The sequence below is a fragment of the Camelus ferus genome, chromosome 3 (assembly GCF_009834535.1).
Source record: "Camelus ferus isolate YT-003-E chromosome 3, BCGSAC_Cfer_1.0, whole genome shotgun sequence".
Classification (NCBI taxonomy): Eukaryota; Metazoa; Chordata; class Mammalia; order Artiodactyla; family Camelidae; genus Camelus; species Camelus ferus.
This window is the reverse complement of record NC_045698.1, coordinates 69,819,130-69,838,468: the sequence shown is the minus strand read 5'-3', so window position 1 is coordinate 69,838,468 and position 19,339 is coordinate 69,819,130. Positions and strand designations below refer to the sequence as shown.

General features: G+C 37.5%; 1 protein-coding gene across 10 annotated transcripts in view; it reads right to left on the bottom strand.

Annotated features, from left to right (window-relative positions):
* PAM (peptidylglycine alpha-amidating monooxygenase) overlaps positions 1 to 19,096 on the bottom strand; it is a 214,337-nt gene extending 195,241 nt beyond the window's left edge. For 8 of the 10 annotated variants that reach the window (XM_032476430.1, XM_032476431.1, XM_032476433.1 and 5 more), the window contains exon 1: positions 19,051 to 19,069. The gene's annotated coding sequence lies outside the window, so the exon portion shown is untranslated. Of the gene's footprint in view, positions 1 to 19,050 lie in introns of all 10 variants that reach the window. The other 2 variants (XM_032476440.1, XM_032476441.1) reach the window with 1 other exon arrangement.
* Between the last annotated feature and the right edge of the window lie 243 nt (positions 19,097 to 19,339).

The window sequence follows — 19,339 nt, the reverse complement described above, 5'->3', positions numbered from 1 at the left end:
AAAAATATCAGGAAAGAGAGGATCCGAACTCCAAATCTTTGTCAAGTGTGCCCTAAGATTACTTGATTTTAATTGCTCACTCTGACTGTAGTTTGGCATCTGCTTCAGTGTTCCTTCCAGGAACAAAGTCACAGATGTGAGAAGGCCTGAACCACCCAGTTGCTCAGTCTTTCATGTCTGATTATTTCCCACACCAAAGTTCTGCATGATAGTAGGTTACTTAAAATGAAATACATTAAGGAGAAAAAAATATTTTAAGCTCTGATTTAAATTTTTTTTTAATTTTTAGTATAATATACCATTAATTTCCACTTTGTTTTAAAAAAATATTTGTTTAATTCTCTTGTAATTTTTCTTCCTTAAAGTTTAATAAGACCTTATAGCAACTTATGACTCTATTTCAACTAATTGTTGCTAATTAACAGTGCTATTTCATTCTCATTTGTAGCAACGTGTGATACTCTTAAAAATCTCTGCTTTGGTGATAAAATTTAAAAATGTGAAGGATCTAGTAATTCTGAGGTAACTAACACTTAATAAAAAACTTTTTTCTGTCTTCTCATGACTCTAACTCTTCATTCATTTTCCTCTTCCCCAATTTTTTTCTTTCAAAGAGGTAGCTTTTGAGAAGTTTTTGGTTCTCAATATGGTACAATTCTGTAAAATAACTTCTATCACGTCCATTTGGAGAAGTTTAACTATTCACTGTTGAGAAATTTCAGAGGGTTGGCAGTGGGAAAACAGAGAGCAATGTGGCTAGCTGAAGAACCTTAAACATGAACTTCTACTGTTACCCTCAGATTACATCACACATTCAGCCATGGTATTCTATAACTGTGGTAAGAGGAGTTTAACAAATTAAATGGAAACATTTATAATATGCCGCAGTTGTGTAACATGATTTTGGCATTCAGATTTTAATAACCCAGGATCCTTAAAAATGGAAGTGATGTGGTGCTTCTCTGCACTTAAGAGAACCTGGAGTTAATGCCCAGCTGGGGATTCATGCATTGAATCTGGCCACCCAGTGAACTATACTAAAAGAATCGAGAATTGAAATTTTTACAAAGTTCTTTAGAAACATGTTTGTTTTCTTTTAAAGTTGTCTAATCCCATCACTTTACCCCATGACCTCAGATACTACCACTACCCACACCCCATTCCTGCTCTATCAAAACTCTTAGATTGGACACCTTTAGCTATCAAAACCAGCTCAGATTAAAACTCTAAGCAGTCTGGAGTTAGCTCTCCAGGAGCTAGGGCTATAATCATGTAAGATACTGAGCCCCAATCCTCCCCCTTCCTACTGCCTAAGCACGTGGCTCCAGCCTGCCCTTACCTGCTGGAGAATGGGAAGTCAGGAGCAGTGTTCCTGGACCAAACTGTGGTCCACCTTGCCCACCTCACTTTCATCTGCCACACTCCAATTACTGGTGCCTATGCTGCCACACTCCAGTTACTGGGGCCTATGCCGCCACATTCCAGTTACTGGGGCCTATGCCGCCACATTCCAGTTACTGGGGCCTATGCCGCCACACTCCAGTTACTGGTGCCTATGCCACTGTTCCACTTTCTGTTCTAACCCTCAATTTCAGAGATTAGTGTTGCCTTTTGAATTTTGGAAACAAGTAACATTGAGCATGAAATGTTAAGAGTTTAGGGGACTGAGGGAAAAAAGACCAAAACTAACAATCACTAAGTCAGCATGGCCCAGAATGAATTCAAACTAGCAAAAATCAAGATTGGCCAACTATGTCAGTGGCATTGGGACAGCATAGAATATAAGGAACATCACAAACGGGGCAGACACTGCTGCCCTCCCTTATCTTATGCTTCTTTCCGTGCTTAATACTTCATCTTTTAGGAAGAGTAGTATTCCAGCTTCTTTCATCTCTTCCCTCTCCTTCTATCATTCCTTCTTGTTTAATGCAAGACATTTGTGTATAACGCATTTTAATTATATTATCTTCTAATACTGGTGTCATCTAACACAGCAGATCATGCACTTTTTTAACTTTTAGACTGGACCTTAAAAAAAAAACCAATTTCAATCAAGTCACTCTTAATGTGCTATTTGTACATATGGGTAAGCTAGTTGACCACCAAGGTTAAAGGAGCAGTGAAATAACAGTTTAAGGTTTGAAACAAAGATAAGAATTTTAAATAAGAAAAAAACAGAGGAAAATTTTTAATGAACAGTCGAAAGTATACTAACATATCTCTAGAAAAAGGGTAGAAAAAGTAGGTGAATGTTTAATTGATTAAACAAAAAAACGTAAGTCATGCTGAAGCACAAATATATAGCGAAATAAATTCAACAGTTCTTTGTAACTAATATTAATGGAGTGTTAACTATGTGCCAGGAACTGTCTAGACATGTAAGCTTCACACAGTAACTGCAGGATTTAAAATGAAAAAAAAGCTAAGGAGGGTCATTTGAAGAATAGTTGCAGCTAATTAAAAAAAAAAGATAAAGAAAAATGTGATGCAATTTTTAAAAGACAAGAAAAAAGAGAAAAATCAAATAGTCTCAAAAATATTTCATGAAATAAAAATAGCTGAGGGAAGCAAAATAACAGCTTATCATTCACACAAAAAGTGATGCTGGTTATTGAGCTATCTTAGACCACCTTCCTAACACAGCACCTCTCCAGAATTTTTAGCCCTTACTTGGAGTTTGTTATTTGGAACCTCCACATAGATGTGAGACACATTTTTTAACATGCATAATTTTTTTCTTTGTTGTGTATTTGAATGAAATGCTCATCTCAAATGTACAATTCCATGAGTAACCACCTTATCCGTAGGCAGCTCCCCTCCAATCAATCTCCACACCCTCGTGAATAACCTCCATTCTTATTTCTTCCACCACATATAAGTTTTTCCCTCTACTTAACATTTTATACACATTTTTCTTGTCTGTTCGGATAGATTTTAAGCTCGTTATCATGAACTTTTTTTCAGAGCTGGTAGGGACTCTAAAATTTTAGCCCAGCTCCTTCACATTACCCACAAGGAGACAACGAACCAGAGAAACTTCGTGTAAAACCTGGGACTGAAACTCAGTCCTGTGACGCTCCCCCAGGCCTGTGCACTTCCTATCATATTTGTAGTAGGAGATTCACTTTTGCACATCCCCTTCAATACCTAGTCCAGATGCTCAGAAATCCCTTTTAACTGGGAAAAAAAAAAGTAATGAAATGAAACTTCTTTCCCACTCAGGAGTACTTTTTCTCACCTTGTCTCTCGGTTGCCCATCAGCCTTCAGGATGGACACGGGTGGAGGGGCACTGACTAGGGGGAGGCGGAGGGACCTGGTGGGCAAGCATGGAGTCTGTGTACCAGCCAAGGGAGCTGTGTGCCGGGTGGGTGCCTGTGCACCCACAGTCTCTCCCGGCTGTGACTGCCCTTCTCAGCTCCCCTTACCTCTTTTTAGTTCAATTTCTCATGGTGAGGCTGTCTTCTCAATATCCTCTGCAGCCCCTTCCTTGGTTTAATCCAGAGGTGGGTGGGGATGAGGAAGACATTTACTCTTTACGCTCTGGGCAGTTCTAGGAGCCAGGTGGGTTTACAGTAATCTGCAAGCAGCCTGCCTGGAGTGATCCCAGACCCACTACTGAATTAGCTGGGTCACTTTGGGCAGTTTCCTCATTTGCAAAATAAAGTGAGAAGGAAATGAGAAAGTATTTTGAAAAGTGTCGGGCACACAGTAAGTACACAACAAATGTTGGCTGTCACCCAAATGCCTTTGGATAAAGTTCTCTGAAAATCCTTATTATATATTCATAGTATATTATCGTAAGATGGGTGTTTGCAGATGTAAACTGTATAGAAAATGTCGGCAGAATAAAGCTGGCACAGAAGGAAGAAATGGGCTGGGAAAGAAGACAGCCCAAGTGAGAGCAGGAGAACCTAAGTGAATGAGCACGTGTACGTTCAGGTGGTCTGAGCGCCTCCTAACTTGGGAACCCCCTTTTCTGAACTTCTGCATCACCTTGTTTATGGCACTTACTCTAGTCTGCTGTATCAAAATTACTTATGTCCTTCCCTTTATGAGAATGCGGACTTCTCAGGACAAATGTTTACTACATAAAACAGAATGCATTTTAAATAAAGTTAAAACTCGTCCTTCCCACCCTACTCCTTACCTTGAAAAATTCCAAGCTTGAATAGAGGTGACTACAGACTCAAACAAAATGAGGAGCTAATCCAAAGTTTATCTTTAAAGTTTTCTGGTAAGAGAAGATGATAAACTTCTATACATTCGTGATTATTATCCTTCTTTTCTGTTGGTTCACCTCCAAAACTCACCTTACTCTTCACTGCAAGTGTGGAGTGATTAGCTTTACAAGTTAATCTTAAAATTCTTACCAAAGTCCCAAAAGTCACTCTTGCTCTTTGCCATAAGCTGGTTTCCACAGGAACCATAAGCAATGAGTGTATTCCAAGGTTCTTCAGAATGTTTTTCAATATAATTCCTTTATTCTTTGTTTTAACATTCTATTAGCAATAGCTCAACTCATTCAGTTTCCACCATAAGTACCAAATAGCTTGTTTTTCATCTTGGCAATCATAATTATATATCTATTTAGACAGCAAAGTTTTCCATTATTTAATTGCATATAGAATTTATGTTATTACACATAACACATGTGTATTCTTTACAAATCTAGACTATATGTTTGCATAAGTATCATACATTTCAGAATATATTTCCAGGACAATAAAATAATTATCTTTTTCTTCTTTTTAAAAGGTCATTATTTCTGTGCTTCCAATGTCTTGAATGTATGTTTTTCTCCATAATAATCAATCCACATGCACTTATCTGATCAAAATTGGATGTACCTAAATTTCTATTTTTCACAATGCTATTTAGATAAAGAAGTGCCATTTATCATAATCTGTTTCTGACAGTTATAAATATACAAAAAATTTTAAATTAGTATATTCTTCTAAACTATTTTAGGGTTGGGTTTAGGAGACAGCATCCTAAAGTATTTTTATTTTTAACTAGTGCTCACACTGTTGGTTCAAAACACAGGACCCTGATCTGAAATCATCTCTAACAACCTCACTAAAAACAAAATGCCCCATCAGCTCAATTAGTTTAGAAACTTTAACTTTTTAAGATGTAGATTTTATGTTATGCTCTAAATATTTTAATCAGAGAAAGGGAATGGTGGATTTCAAAAAATATTTATTAATGAATATTTCATTAAGTTGCAAATCAACTGTCATGAAAACCCTTATATATCACACATAATTTTTCACAAGTCATTTGATGGCTTCAGCAAGAGGAATACCCTCTTTAAGCTGCGTCGTGTGATGATCAGGAAACTGCCGCTGACCACTGTAAGTCTAGAAGGCAGATGGTGCCAACGTGTTCAGCTGAGAGAAGTGTTGATCACAAGTATCTGCCAATCAAACACTTGGGAAAGAAATGAGTGCCATCTGTGTTTTAATAACTACAGCAGAACCATCCAGTGTAACTGCTAGAGCTGCACATTTTCACAGAGTTCAAGATGCAGAATGCGTACCTTCTTTCATAAATGAAGTAGAAATTGCCATATACAGTACTGGCCAGAAAAAACAAAATAAAACAAAACCAAAAAAACAGAGAGTACTGTCAATTTAGAACAAAAGCTAGTGACTATGAATATCCTCTCAAAAATATTTATATTTTACTGCAGCTCTAATATTCTCTTTCTCTAAGTCAAACCTAGTATATGAAAGAATTATATACATAAAAGTGAAGATGTGAGGTTTGAAAAGTAAAATACTGTTCAACTATTTTGGACACCTAAGAGTTAATCATACTAAAATTTAATAAAATGAGAAAATTTACAAACTTATAAATATACAAATTTCTATTATTATATTTTAATCACATTATATTTATTATATTTGTTAATACATTATTATATTCAGATTATTATAAGAATTTATTTTATTAAAAGAAATACAAAACTTTCAGAACTTTTCTAGCAAGGGGCACCCTATTCATTTTCTCCCAAATGATAATCTGGTTGTTTTATTGTTCTATTTTGTTTTTCTGTTTGCTATTATTCTCATAAATGAATTTATTCTGAGACTCACCTTATTTCATCACTGTTTAAACAGAAAATGTGAGAGCACAAATATAACTTAAAGTTAGCACTTCCACCCTGAAGGTTTCAGGAGCTCTTTATGACTGGGACAAGCGTGTGAGCAGAAAGGAATTGAGGATGAGATTAAAGGCAAAGAGCTCTCCCCTGTCCTTCCATCCTCTCACTAGCACCAGATACCTGGCATTAAGGCTTAGAAAGTTAGTTCAGAGATTCATACCAATTTCAAACTTTCAGTTACATTTTGAAGTTTAAGAAGAGGTATGAACATACACAAATACTGATGATGTAATGATTTCTAAACCCTAAATGTGCATCATAACAAAATTAATTCATTCTTCCAATAAGCGTTTATCGAGTGCTTACTATATACTGAGAGTTTGAGTAACAAAGATGAATAAAGAGGTCCTTGCCCTAAAGGATCTCAGTGGCCAACCCCTCAAGTAACAATGCAAAACAAGGTCACGCATATAATAAGACGAATGAAAAAGCTGCATGGCTGCTAGCAGAGAAGAGGGAAGAATTAATCTTGTTGGGATTTGGGAAGTCTTTCAGGGGGTTAAGTGGGCTTACACTGGGACAAAGAAGGCAAAGAGGGGAAGAACATACCAGATGGGGGCAAACGTGGAAAGGCAGGGACATCTGACAGTTCATAATGCTTCCTCATGTTGACCTAACCCTCAGGAATGGTGATCTACAGTGTCAAATGCTACCAAGAGGTTATTTGGGATACGGTCTAAAAAGGGCATATTACATTTAATCATTTGATCATTACTGGTGACTTTTTATAGAATAGCTTTAGGTTGGAAGCAGGTTGAAGTGAATGAAGTGGATGAATGAAGTGGAGAAGTGGGCAGCAGCTGGAATGAGTGAGAAATGAAGAAGCAGGTGGCAGTTTAGCAGTGGAAAGATAAGAGGAGAGAGGAGAAGTGGGAGGAAGAGGGAGAGAAGTAGGAGGGGCAGGGAAGGGAGAGATGGAAGAGGAGGAGGGGAAGGGGCTAGAGAAGAGGAGGGGGATGGGAGGCAGATGGGTGAGTATCTTGAAGAGACAGGGTGGAAAGAAGGTTCAAGATTTGAGCATGTTGAAGCACATAAATACAGAGAACAGATTGGTGGTGGCCAGACATGCGGGGAGGGAGGGAGAATGGGTGCAATGCATCAAAAGCTACAAACTTCCAGTTATAAAATAAATAAGTACTGGGAATGCAATGTACAGCATGTGACTATAGTTAATAATGCTATATTGCATGTTTGAAAATTGCTAAAAGAGTAGATCTTAAAAGTCCTTTTCACTGGAAAAAACAATTTTTGTAACTATGAATAGTGACAGAAGTTAACCAGACTTATTGTGGTGATCATTTCACAAAACATACAAATATCAAACCATTACATTGTACACCTGAAACTAATATAATGTTATGTGTCAGTTATACCTCAATTAACAAAACAAGGTTTGAGGATGTTGACATGTGACAGAAATGGCTACCCTTGGTGACACTGTGTAGAAGTTTGGTTTATTTTTATAATTAATTGAAGAATTATATTTTTATACTGAATACTCAGAAAAGTTTATACAATCATATAGAAAATGCTTATCTTTGGCTAAAATAATCCAGTTGATATTTCTCTTATCCAAGTTATTCCCCACACTTAATGCTACCTACCTTCTCATTATTTTAATTCTTATTTGTGTCCCCAGCATAAGTAGTGACAGGACCGTTACTGTATGCTACATTTTCATAGCACTGGTAGCACTGGTCTTGCCTTGAGTCAATTTTCAGATTTACTATGGAATTAAGATATCAATTCATTATCAGACTCCCATAAGCATAGATAACTCAAAACTGAATGTACTAAGATAAACACTTTCAAAATGTTCGGAAAAAACACAAAACTTTAGAAATAGGTCACAGATCACCATTATAATCTTAAAATCACCACCAAGTTACAATTATCAGAACCTTGATCATCAGTTAATGCTACCTCATCCACCTACAAAGGGTAACTAGGTAATACTGTCAATCTATTATTCACAATGAAACTTTTCAGTAACTGGTATGCTTTCTTTTCCTTTTTTTAACTTTAAATTTTTACAAGACTAGAAGCCACATTATCCCATTCCCTTTCCCTACTCCAACAAATCATGATTATTTTTTAAAGAAAATGTGTCCTCCATATAAAGTTATTTATTAGACCAAATTACTAAATTTGGAGTAGAACAAAATATATTACAGTCTTTGTTATACTGCTACATCAAAGGTTTTTCCCTACAAACAAGTAAATATATATCACAACAGATTTATAATTGCAGCCAACATTCCAATTAAATAAAATGGTGAGAAGGTAGCTATAATCCACTACAGCAAAGGATAAAAGTTTCAGAAAACAATAGGTTCTCTATACAGGGGGAAAGGGAAAATTTTAAATGAAGAATAAAAAGGAAGAATCCTGAGGAATGACAGGTGAAAGAAAGTAAATTCTTTGACATTCATAAACCTTGGAAACTAAAAAATGACTCAAGGCTACCAAAAAGGAACCCAGATACTCTATTTCAAATTTCATTGAAAACAATAAGGAAATTTCACACAAAGTTTAATGATTTGCTACATAGATACTCTATCCTGCCAGTTGTTCAGGCCAAAAATCTGTCATTTTTAGTTCCCTCTTTCTTTCACACCCAAATCCCTCGGCAGTTTCTATCCACTCTATCTTCAGAATATACTAAGAATCTGATCTCTTATCTCCATTGCTCCCCTGGTCCCAATCATCTCTTGCCAAGATCACCACAGTTCCTCCCAACTCATCTCCCACTTCCATTCTTGGCTCCTTGGTGTCTAGTTTCAAAAGAGCAGACAAGGTGAGTCTTGTGAAAGGCAAGGCAGACCACGTTACCCCCATGCTCAAACCTCCCAGTGTTTTCTCCTCTCCGCAGGACCTAGAAGGCCTTACACAGTCTGGTCCCCGTTCCCCATCAGATCTCGTCTCAGGCTGCTCTCACTCTCACTCATCCCACTCCAGACCCACTGACCTCCTGGTTATCACTCAAGCACGACTGGCACACACCTGCCCCAAACCTGTGCCCTTGCTCTTCCCTATGACTGACAAGCTCTTCCTGCAGCCCTCTGCATGACCTTCATTCAGTGGTAACCCTCTCAGTCAGTCATTCTCTGACCAACCAAACCAAAACTGCAAGTCCAACCCATCATAACTCCTACCGCTACTTCCCACTTTTCTACTTAGTGCTAACCATCCTCTAACAGTCAACATATTTCAGTTTGTTTATTGTCAGTCTTCTCTTACTAAAATGTAAACTCCATGAAGGCAGGAGTTTTTATTTATACAAATAGCACTTAACACATAGTTGATTCACAATAAATATTTGTTGGATGCACCAAATCAGACAGTTCAGGGAGCAGAGAGTTGATAACAAAACATACATTTCTTCAAAACTTAGCCTGGTTAAATCTCATGAGTGCTTTTTACAACTTAAGCTTTAGGTAAAAAAGAATCCCATAACAAGCTACCTCCAAGGTACAGTCATAACTTTAAATGAAGACCTGGCACTAATCATCAAAAATAAGAGATAAAGTCAACTATAGTGGTACTAATTTGAGTTCATCCTTAAATAACCAGAAGAAATGGATGAGTTTATCCCTGATGCCCACAAACACTGGCCAAGCATTCAAAGCACCTTTATGTAAGGCTCCTTGATGCCAGTACAGAAAGCTTTTGAGTAGACGAGGGCAGAGCAGACTTCAGTTTTTAAAGACTACAGGAAGTTAGAAAATAAAATATCACCACCAAAATAATTTGTAACATACTTCCTGACTTTCTTTGCAAACATGACTCAAATAATTCAGTTTGAGTCCCACTGACTGCTCCAACATGCCAATCCTAATTAGCAGCAAGCCAACACTCTACACTAGACATTCTTTCACCAATACTCCAGGTTATTAGGAGGCCCAGACTTACTCAGGGGTAATAATTGTTTCTGCAGTCTGCAGATCTAAAGTTGAGATCACTAGATTTTCATTGGCAAATACTAGTAAAAGCAATGTCTTCCTTCTTTTGTCTTTTCCAGAACACCTCCATAGCAGACAAATTCAGAGGCGGCAAGCCCCCAAGTTTGGTTAAATGTGCACTTATTATTGAAGAGCCTTAAAAGACACATGAAAACATTTCAGGAATTCAGGAGACATCTCATTTCATGCTGAAGACTTTCCAAGACTGAAATCACCAATTTCCCTCAAACCTTGCCTCCTCAAGCTTCTTCATTTCTTTTCCTTATCTGTTCCATCAACTCTATCATCGAGGACAGAGCAAAGTCATCATTAACTACTTGTCCCTCCTTTCCCACATGCAATCAGTTGCCAAATCCTATAGCTTCTACCAATGGATGGTTTCATGCATCTTTTTCTTTCACTTTCTCAGCTAGCTAGTCCTTAATTCTCAGCTGCATGATTGCATTATCCATCCAACTGGTCTTCTTGTCTCTTGGTCTTTCTATAATCTCATCAATTATTCTTTAATGCACTGTTATCAACTGTCTATCCATCTATCTATTCTCTCAGTTATAAGATTAAAGTAAACCCCAATCTGCTGCTTAAAGAATTTCAGTGGTTCCTTATTTTCCACTGAATTAAATATAGATCCTTTGCCCTGGGATTTAAGACCTTTTCCAACAATGCCCCACCATAACCACCCAGTCTTATCTCCTACTAGTTAATTTCAGTATAGGAAGCAGCAGTGAGTGGTCTTCTCTCCCAAAACACCCATAGTTGTTCTCTTTAAATCCCTAGAGCACCTGGGTACTAGTAAACTTATTTACTTATCCATTCAACAAGTACTTGCTCATCACCTAATATGTGCTAAACATTGTTTTCAGAGCTGGAGATACATCAGTGAATAAAAACGTTCCTGCCCTCATGAAACATATTCTGGTGGAGTAACATATAAAATTAATTCAATCAATAAGAGAAATATTAACAGAATACCGAGTATAAGAGGAAGAGAAGAAGAAAGGATGACGCCAAGGTTTTTGACCTGAGCAACTAAAACAGCACTGTCCGACAGAAACATAATGTGAGCCATATATATAATATTTAATTTTCCAATAGTCACACTTAAAATAGTAAAAAGACAAAGATGAAGTCAGTTTTTAAAGTATATCTTATTTAGTCCAATAAAAGAAAATATTTCAACAAGTAATCAATATAAAAATTATTAATAAGATTTTTTTTTAAACTAAGTCTTTGAAATCTGTATTTTACATTTTACAGCAATTCTTAGTTTGGACTTGCCACATTTCAGTGCTGAACAGCTACCCGTGGCCACCATACTGGGAGAGTGCAGAACTAGAACGATGACCTGTTTTTTTCTTTTGTATCCTTGTATCCTTGTATCTTTTGTATCCTTAGTATCCAAGGATACTAAATGTAACAGGGATACTAGTTACAGTTTAAATTTTAACAGTAAGTCATGGGAGGCAATGCAATGTTCACCAAAAAGGGTAGTTAGTTAATAAATGATGGTACAACCGAGTAGCTACTAAAAAGTTAGGTTTCCAAAGAATATATGAGTATGTAAAATATGTTCATAGTAAAGCGGGTATTGGATAGTTAAAGGAAGAAAACAGTGGGCACAAAATTATCTCATGAATGGTGTTGAGAAATAAACATATATACCCACATGAGCCTGGAAAGGCACATCCCATTGTTTATTTCTGGGATAACTGATACAGGAAAGACTGTAGGTTTGACATAGAGGAATGATGAGGAGTTCTGGACACACTATGTCTAGGATGCCTGCTAGATATCCCAAGTGGAAATACATTGTCTAGAGGTCAAGAGAGAAGTTCAGATGAGAAATATAAATTTGGAAACTGTCATGCACAGGTGGAATTTAAAGCCAAGAGACTGCACGAGATCTCGAAGACAGTGAGTTTCAACAGAGAATAAACCAGGACCAAGGACTTCATCTTAGAATACCCCAACTTTTACAGTCAGGAAGATGATAAAGAACCAGTAGACTGGGAAGAATAGCAAGTTAAGCTGAAGCAAAACCAGAAGAATGCAGTGTTTGAAGGAACAGAGAAAGACCACCCATTTCAAATGGTAACTGCAAGCCAGGACAGGGAGGAATGAGAACTGACTCTCCTTTTGACCTGAAAACCATTCTTGGTCCCAACCGAAACAGTTTTGGTGGAAAGCTGGGTTCTGAAAAGAGTGGATTCAAGAGAGATCAGGAGGAAATGAACTGCAGAGAACATGCAGGTACCACACATGAGCAGTTCTGCTGTGAACAGGGACAAAAAATAGGGGTGTTTGTATCAGTCTGGTATCATATCCCTGGTGTTCTTCTCTCTCCCACTCTAAGTTCCTTGAAGTGGGGAAGTACATTAATTCTCCAAGTCCAACATTACTTTTGTGAATTAAACATGTGTGTCCAGCAGTAACAGTAATTTTACACAGGCTAGCAGACTGCTGAGGTAAACTACAGAATTAACATGAGACTTAATCCATCATTCAGATCATCAATAGGAGAAACCCTCAACTCTGGGCAAACATCTCTCAAAAGTAACTGCAAGCTGATAATTACTGGCTGTCAGGAAGGCAAAGTATAAATTTCTTTCTAACTCAGTGAAAGCTTTCATCAAGAATGGGTTTTTTCTTTTTCGCTAAGCCCCAAATTTAAAAACCACCGAGCCCTATATTTCTTTGACATTACTGCGAAGACGAAAAAAATCCCAACTATTGAAATCTCAGGCAGATAACTAGTGAAATACACATATAACACAAAAGACCATAGATTGTAAACCAAATCAATACAGGAGATTGTTACAATGAAAAATACACTGACTAGAAACATCAATTATTCTTCAAACTTTCAAATTTTACTAAGTCTGGACAAATTTCAAGCTATTGTTTCTGCACAGTCTTTCAGCAATGGCTCAGCCTAACTGGAAAATCATCATGGAGCTAACATGCAAAAAGGGCTGACAGATAGGAGGATAAAAAGCTTAACAGGATAACAAGAGGTCTGCCATCAAGTAAATTCGTCAGTTCATTTAGAATTTTAGGAAAAATTTACTTTTCAGTAAAATGCAAATAAAATGCATTTATCAAATCCCAACTGAAATTTGCCACTTGGTAAAAACTATCATGAAAGTAAGACGGTGATAGTTACTAGGCGATAAATTATTCTCCACGTACAGTTCTGTTCTTAGCTGAAACTCCTTGAAATCCGAAGTCACATTGTCCTTTGATTAATTCTGCATTGTGCTTCGTGCACTGTCCTGCATGTGAGGGCATTCAATAGTAATTACTGAGATTGCATTTTGATTGAAGAGGACATGGCTGACCTTTGCCAATAAGACAAACAATGCCACCTGACTCCTGACAAGCTCTAATATTCCAACTGGTAAGTCATAGTCCTCTAGTCACTTTCTTTCCTGAGACTCTTGGGAAATTTTTAGCTTAAATTATTGGTATGTACTTGTTATTGGAAGGTATGAATTTATAAAAATCTTTGGGTTGGTGACCTCATTCCCTTACTTAGGGATATTAAAGGCTGCCCGACGGTCTCCAGTTGCCTCCCCTCGCCTGCACCCTTCATGGAGAAAAGACATTTATTTCTCAGCATGGCTGTGGCTAAAACCCAGACACCAACCTCCTGTCGCCAACACAGGCTTACTTTTTGCAAAGTCCTCTAGGAGAGAAAGTAAGCACGAGGCATGGAGCACAGCTCTCTCTAAGCTTTCTCACCTCCTGGCTAGCCCTACACTGTAGTGGTCGCAGCTGCCGACCCCCAACCCCCTCCCCAGTCTCCTTGCCTTCCTGCCCTTTCAGGTATTGCTGATTAAACTTTCTTCTATTTGCTCCAGGCCACAGGTTTTGCTGGCAAAATGGATGCCCTTTATTTCCATTCATCCTCACTCAAAAGCTACTTTAGAGGAGTTAATTTAAAAAAAAAAAAAAATTGATCCAGTTATAGAACTTCATACCCACAGTAGAAACTGGCAGAAATAGGGGCATTCTACAAATTAAATGAACAAACCTTTCTTTGTAATCATTCCAATAGTTGCTTCTCCTTTTGCAAGTTTGACCCGTTTGAAAGATGGAAGTCAAATTAAAGCAACAATAAACTGAGGGAAAACAAGTGAATGCAAGGTCAGTCAGGAAAATGAGCAGAGCTTCTGGTGGCTCTCTGATCTGTAAAGCTGCTGAAGCGGGAAAGACTCAGAGTAACTTCCTAGTTCCATCACTTACTTGCTGGTTGCCTTTTACCCGTATTACTACGGAAATCCCCCCAGACATAAAATCCTGAGCTAGTTTTCAAAACAGTCAATAAGAAATTGTAATAATCTTTGAAGCTTCTGATTCTGAAGGCTCCTTCCATCTTATCCACCGTCCACTGACCAAATACAATTCAGAGCCTCAAAACTCTCGTCTCCATTAGTTCCTTTATTTCTGATTTCTCTCAAAGATAAACTACAAAGATAATTTTTATCAAAGTTAAAGGATCAAGTAAAGCGACTGAGCCAGTTCAAAATGATTTAAAGATTAAACAGTCTCTTCTTCTATCACAGAGAAGGCAGCTGCTCTGTGAAGTTTTTTTTTTTTTTTTTTTTTTTTTTTTTCTTTAACGGAAGAGATTTCACCTCTGCTCACTCTAATTTACCATAGCTGGGGAAATTCAGTGTTAAACTGAATATTCTGTGTACATTTTAAAACACGTTTAAAGCTGTTTGAATTTTATTTATTTATATTTTGGGGTTTATTTATTTATATTACTTACGAAATTGTGTTATAGCTGATTTTAATTTTTAACTTCATTGTCAGATAACAGGTTTCCTTTAATGAAATGATATTTCGGCCAACAAATAAATCCCATGATGGCATAAAATAAGATTTCACTTTTATATAGAAGCCTATAGTTGTTTTACCTCTCTAGTACCAAAAAGAATCAATGTCAAAATAATTACCTCTTGCAAAGAAGTATTTGGCATTCTACAAGTCCTTTTCTTCTAAGCAAGGGTCTTAAGGTACTGTTCAGTTTTCCTCCAGAAAATTATTTCAAAACTAAAAAAATTATTTGCAGGAAAGGAAAACAGTTGGTTTTCTTTCTACCTCCTTTCCTGGAGAGAACCACAGCAAACTGTAATTTTAGGCTTCCTGTCCCAACATAACATGCTCAAGTACTTTCTCCTCTGCATCTTTTACCACTAGTTTTTAGCAGAGAAGTTTTAACAACTCCTACTAAATGTAAATTATCTTATGCTTACTATAGATGGATCCATGTGCCATGAACTGGCTTAAATTTAAAATTAAGCACAGGATGTAAACAGTAAGAGAGAGTATTTTTGTAGCTGTTGGCCTCAGGTCTAGAGTTATTGATGATGGTAACAGATTGTGCCTTTCCTCGGAAACTGTGGTGCATACCTGCCAGATTCATTTGCTGGGTCTTGTGACTCCAATGGCTTTATGCCAGATCAATGAGTGACAGTGTTATTCAAAACTCAGGGTTACTAGATCTCACATGAGGGTCTCTAGTGGCCAAGCTATTACCCTTCGGCTTCTAAAGAAACCCAGGCTCATTCACATAGGAGTTAACTAATGGAATTTCCCCAGTCCCAAATCAGCTTTGTTTAATTAACTTCATCTGATGTGAGCCTCTTACTAAAAATACCAAACTGAGAATAGTGTCACTTTATAAGGCTCACATCTGTACCTCAGAGTTTTGAACATTTGAGTTGGTGAAACATTTCTTTCTAATACGACTTCCCCTCATTAATTATCTTGAGGCATTTGAATATCCTTGGGGATGACTGCATCCACTGAATTAGGTCAAGACTTCATGGTCTCTGTTGGCAATCACCAGCTTAACTTATCATTAAAAATATCGGACTTGTGAATTTAATGTTGGTAGATTCAGCCATGCATTTTGTAATCTCTGAGGCGGGGCAGAATAATGGTCCCCAAAGATGTCCATGCCCCAATCCCCAGAACCTGTGAATATGTTACCTTACAGGACAGAAACGATTTTGCAGATGTGATTAAGGGTAAGGAGCTTAAAATGGGCTGATTATCCTGGGTTATTTAGGTGGGCCATATCTCATCCCATGAGTTCTTTAAAATGGAGGACCCTTCCCAGCCTCGGAGAACCAGAGAGATGACCACGCAAGGATTCGGTCTATACCTGCTGTGAAGATGAAGGGGGTGGCCATGAGCCAAGGTATGCAGGTGGCCCCTAGAAGCTGGAAAAGACAAAGAGATGGATTCCCCAGAGCCTCCAGAAAGGAATACAGCCCTGACACCTTGACTTTCTAGTCCACGGAATCCTCTGTCAGACTTCTAACTAGCAGAGCTCTAAGATAACAAATTTGTATTCTTCAAGCCACCAATTTTGTAGTAACTTGTTACATCAACAAAATAAAAATAATCCACTTTCCCAGTTCTTACACTGTTTTAATCCCTCCTTTTGTGGAAGAAAGGAAATGCTGATTAGGAAAAAGTGCACAACTCCAACTAGGGCGTGTGGTGCCATGTAAATGAAAACGGGCCGCACCAGTGTAGGCAACCAGGTCCCAGCCCTGGCTCTGCCCTTAAATGCACCCAGAAAATTGGGCTAAGCACCCAACCAGTCCCTCACCACTTGAGCTTCTCTCCTCTCATTGGACAAAATGTTTACTTCCAGGTCCATGTTCTCTATATAGCTCCCTCTTGTTCTTCTGGATGCTGGTTTCATTTGGTTTGTGGTCTTTCCAGGGAGAGCTCTCTTCTGCCATAATTTCATTGTCTCACACTGGTAAAGTCTGCAGACCTGGCATTTCCACATTTCAGCAAGAACGTGTTTAAGTACGTGTAGAACTTGAAACATTCTTATTATGACATAAAAATAAAATGAAAACTCCCCTAAACCAATTTCTAAAATCACCCTGCCTAAAACCGTGTGGAGCTACTTTCTGACTCAAGCATGAAGGAAACTGTAACCTTTACAGTACACTCTATATAAACTGCTACTTGTATCAGCTATGCCAGCAGGAGGGTATTTTCATAGATATCTTAAGGGTTCAAAACTGCAGAAGCATTTGTTTTATCACAAAGAGTTAGCTATTCAAGAGATTACATCACATTACCCAAAAAGTTAACACAACAAAGAGCAAAAACCTGAGGTAACATAGCCTAGAATGTAACAGTCTTCTTTCCAACACAGACATTAGGAAACTGTTTTCAATAAAAGGCTTTTTTAAAGTATGGAAACAGTTTATATTGGCTTAATTTCTTTAACATTTAACCTACCATAATCTAAAATAGGTAGCATCATAACTTCTCTCCATTTTTCAGGAACTTTTTTTTGATGGCAATTAACTGGAAAATTTTCAAACATACGAACAGGGTTAAGAATCCAAAATAGTAAAGAAAGGAAAAGTCAAAGCATTTTAGTACATTTTTAGGGTAGAAAGGAATTCACAAATAAGCAAGCATTTGTGATATTCAAGATAAGACAGATATCCTTTACATAAAAGTAACTAAAATTTTAATTTTAACTTCTTTTTACACTTTCTCACAACTGTATTTTTCATAGATTCTTTAAAGAAAAGTGAATGAAGAGCATCGTCAGTCCACTGATATCACACAAAAACAAAGCAGAGGTAGTCAGGAGAGTATATTCCAGAAGACTCCAAAGATACAAGAAACAAAATGCTAGTTTTCATCAACATCTCTCTAGAAATGGACAGTCTAGACCATTTATTGACCTCAAAAAAAGCCACCTGTCTACCTCCCACACAGAAAAACGGTTCAGCTACATAAAGAGATGGGAGAGCTCCCTATCCCATCCACTCTGCTCTCCCTTATTCCCTTATTCTCCCATTAATTCATTAGAAACTGCCTTTACCAACCACCTCCACTTAAACACAGTATTACATTCTTCACAGAGTAGACTGAAATAGTCCCTTGGGAATAAGGAAGAGGAAATAAATGCACAGCTAACACTGTCATATGGACAGAACTCTCAGAATGGAGAGATTCCGACTAGGCTGGTAAAGGGAAACCTGTGTTTGTCTCATCATTTAGTGTTTTTGGATGGTGCACATTTAGCAGAAAACTTGAAACAGAAAATTAACTTTTCAAGGGAAATATTCACTCATGGTTCTTCTATTTGAATGCTGTTAAGTGGCTCTACAGTATCCTTTTCATAAAGCTAAACACAGCTGGCTTATCCTTAAGGAGCATGGATATGTGCTGAAGGAAAACTTTTGTGAAGCACTAACTTCACTTGTCACAATAATAGGAGCATTATTTTTATTATCAAATTGAGAGATATTTTGAAAAGCATTAAAAGTACAAAATATGTATGAAATGATGGTTATCAATATACTTTAAACTTCATATATCCCCCTTAACCTAATCTTTGTTTTATAATTAAGTTTTAATTTCTCTAACATGCAAATTCTCAATCTAACTTGGCCCTTCTTCTTAATAGTATCTTCCCAAACATCTTAAAATTTTTTAATGTTAATACTTTTTAAAATTGGATAAAGTATATAAAGTATCAATAAAAATACATAATTTATGCCCTTAAACACATTTGTGCTGTGACACCTGTGAAAATATTTTATGGAATTTATAATTTCAAATCATTTGAAATAAAAGGCTCTACTGTGTTTCCTAATGCTGCTTACCAGGGAGAACAGCAGGCATTACACTGTGCACTCACAGTCATTTTTATAAGCCCACCCCACGTGTGTGCGCGCACACACACACACAAACACACACACTTTAAGTACAAACTGTAAGTCTGTTTGAGATAGCTGGCTGAAATGCTCCCATACACTATGATTTTAGCAGGGTATCTTAGAAGGCAAGAAACCATTCATGCACCTGAAAGAGAGTAAGAGCAGTATTTGGTAATTCTGCAATATGCAAAACAAGGCACTTACCTTCCATTTCTAGGGACGTCTGAAATCGAACTGGAAACCAAGCAACGGGTGAGGGGCTTTATTGCGGGGTGAATCATCCCCACGTAGATGCTCTGAACAACCCCTGTATGCACAGTGACATCATCAGGAGAGACTTGGAGGCAGAGGATACTATGGTAACCAGGCAATGTGCTGGGAGACAGAAGCCTTTAATTGCTTTAACAACTTCCTGGGGCTCGAGCTACCAGGCTTGTATTTGCTAAGTAGGAAATGAAGGTTGTCACAGAAGCAGCGAGTATGACACAGAGCA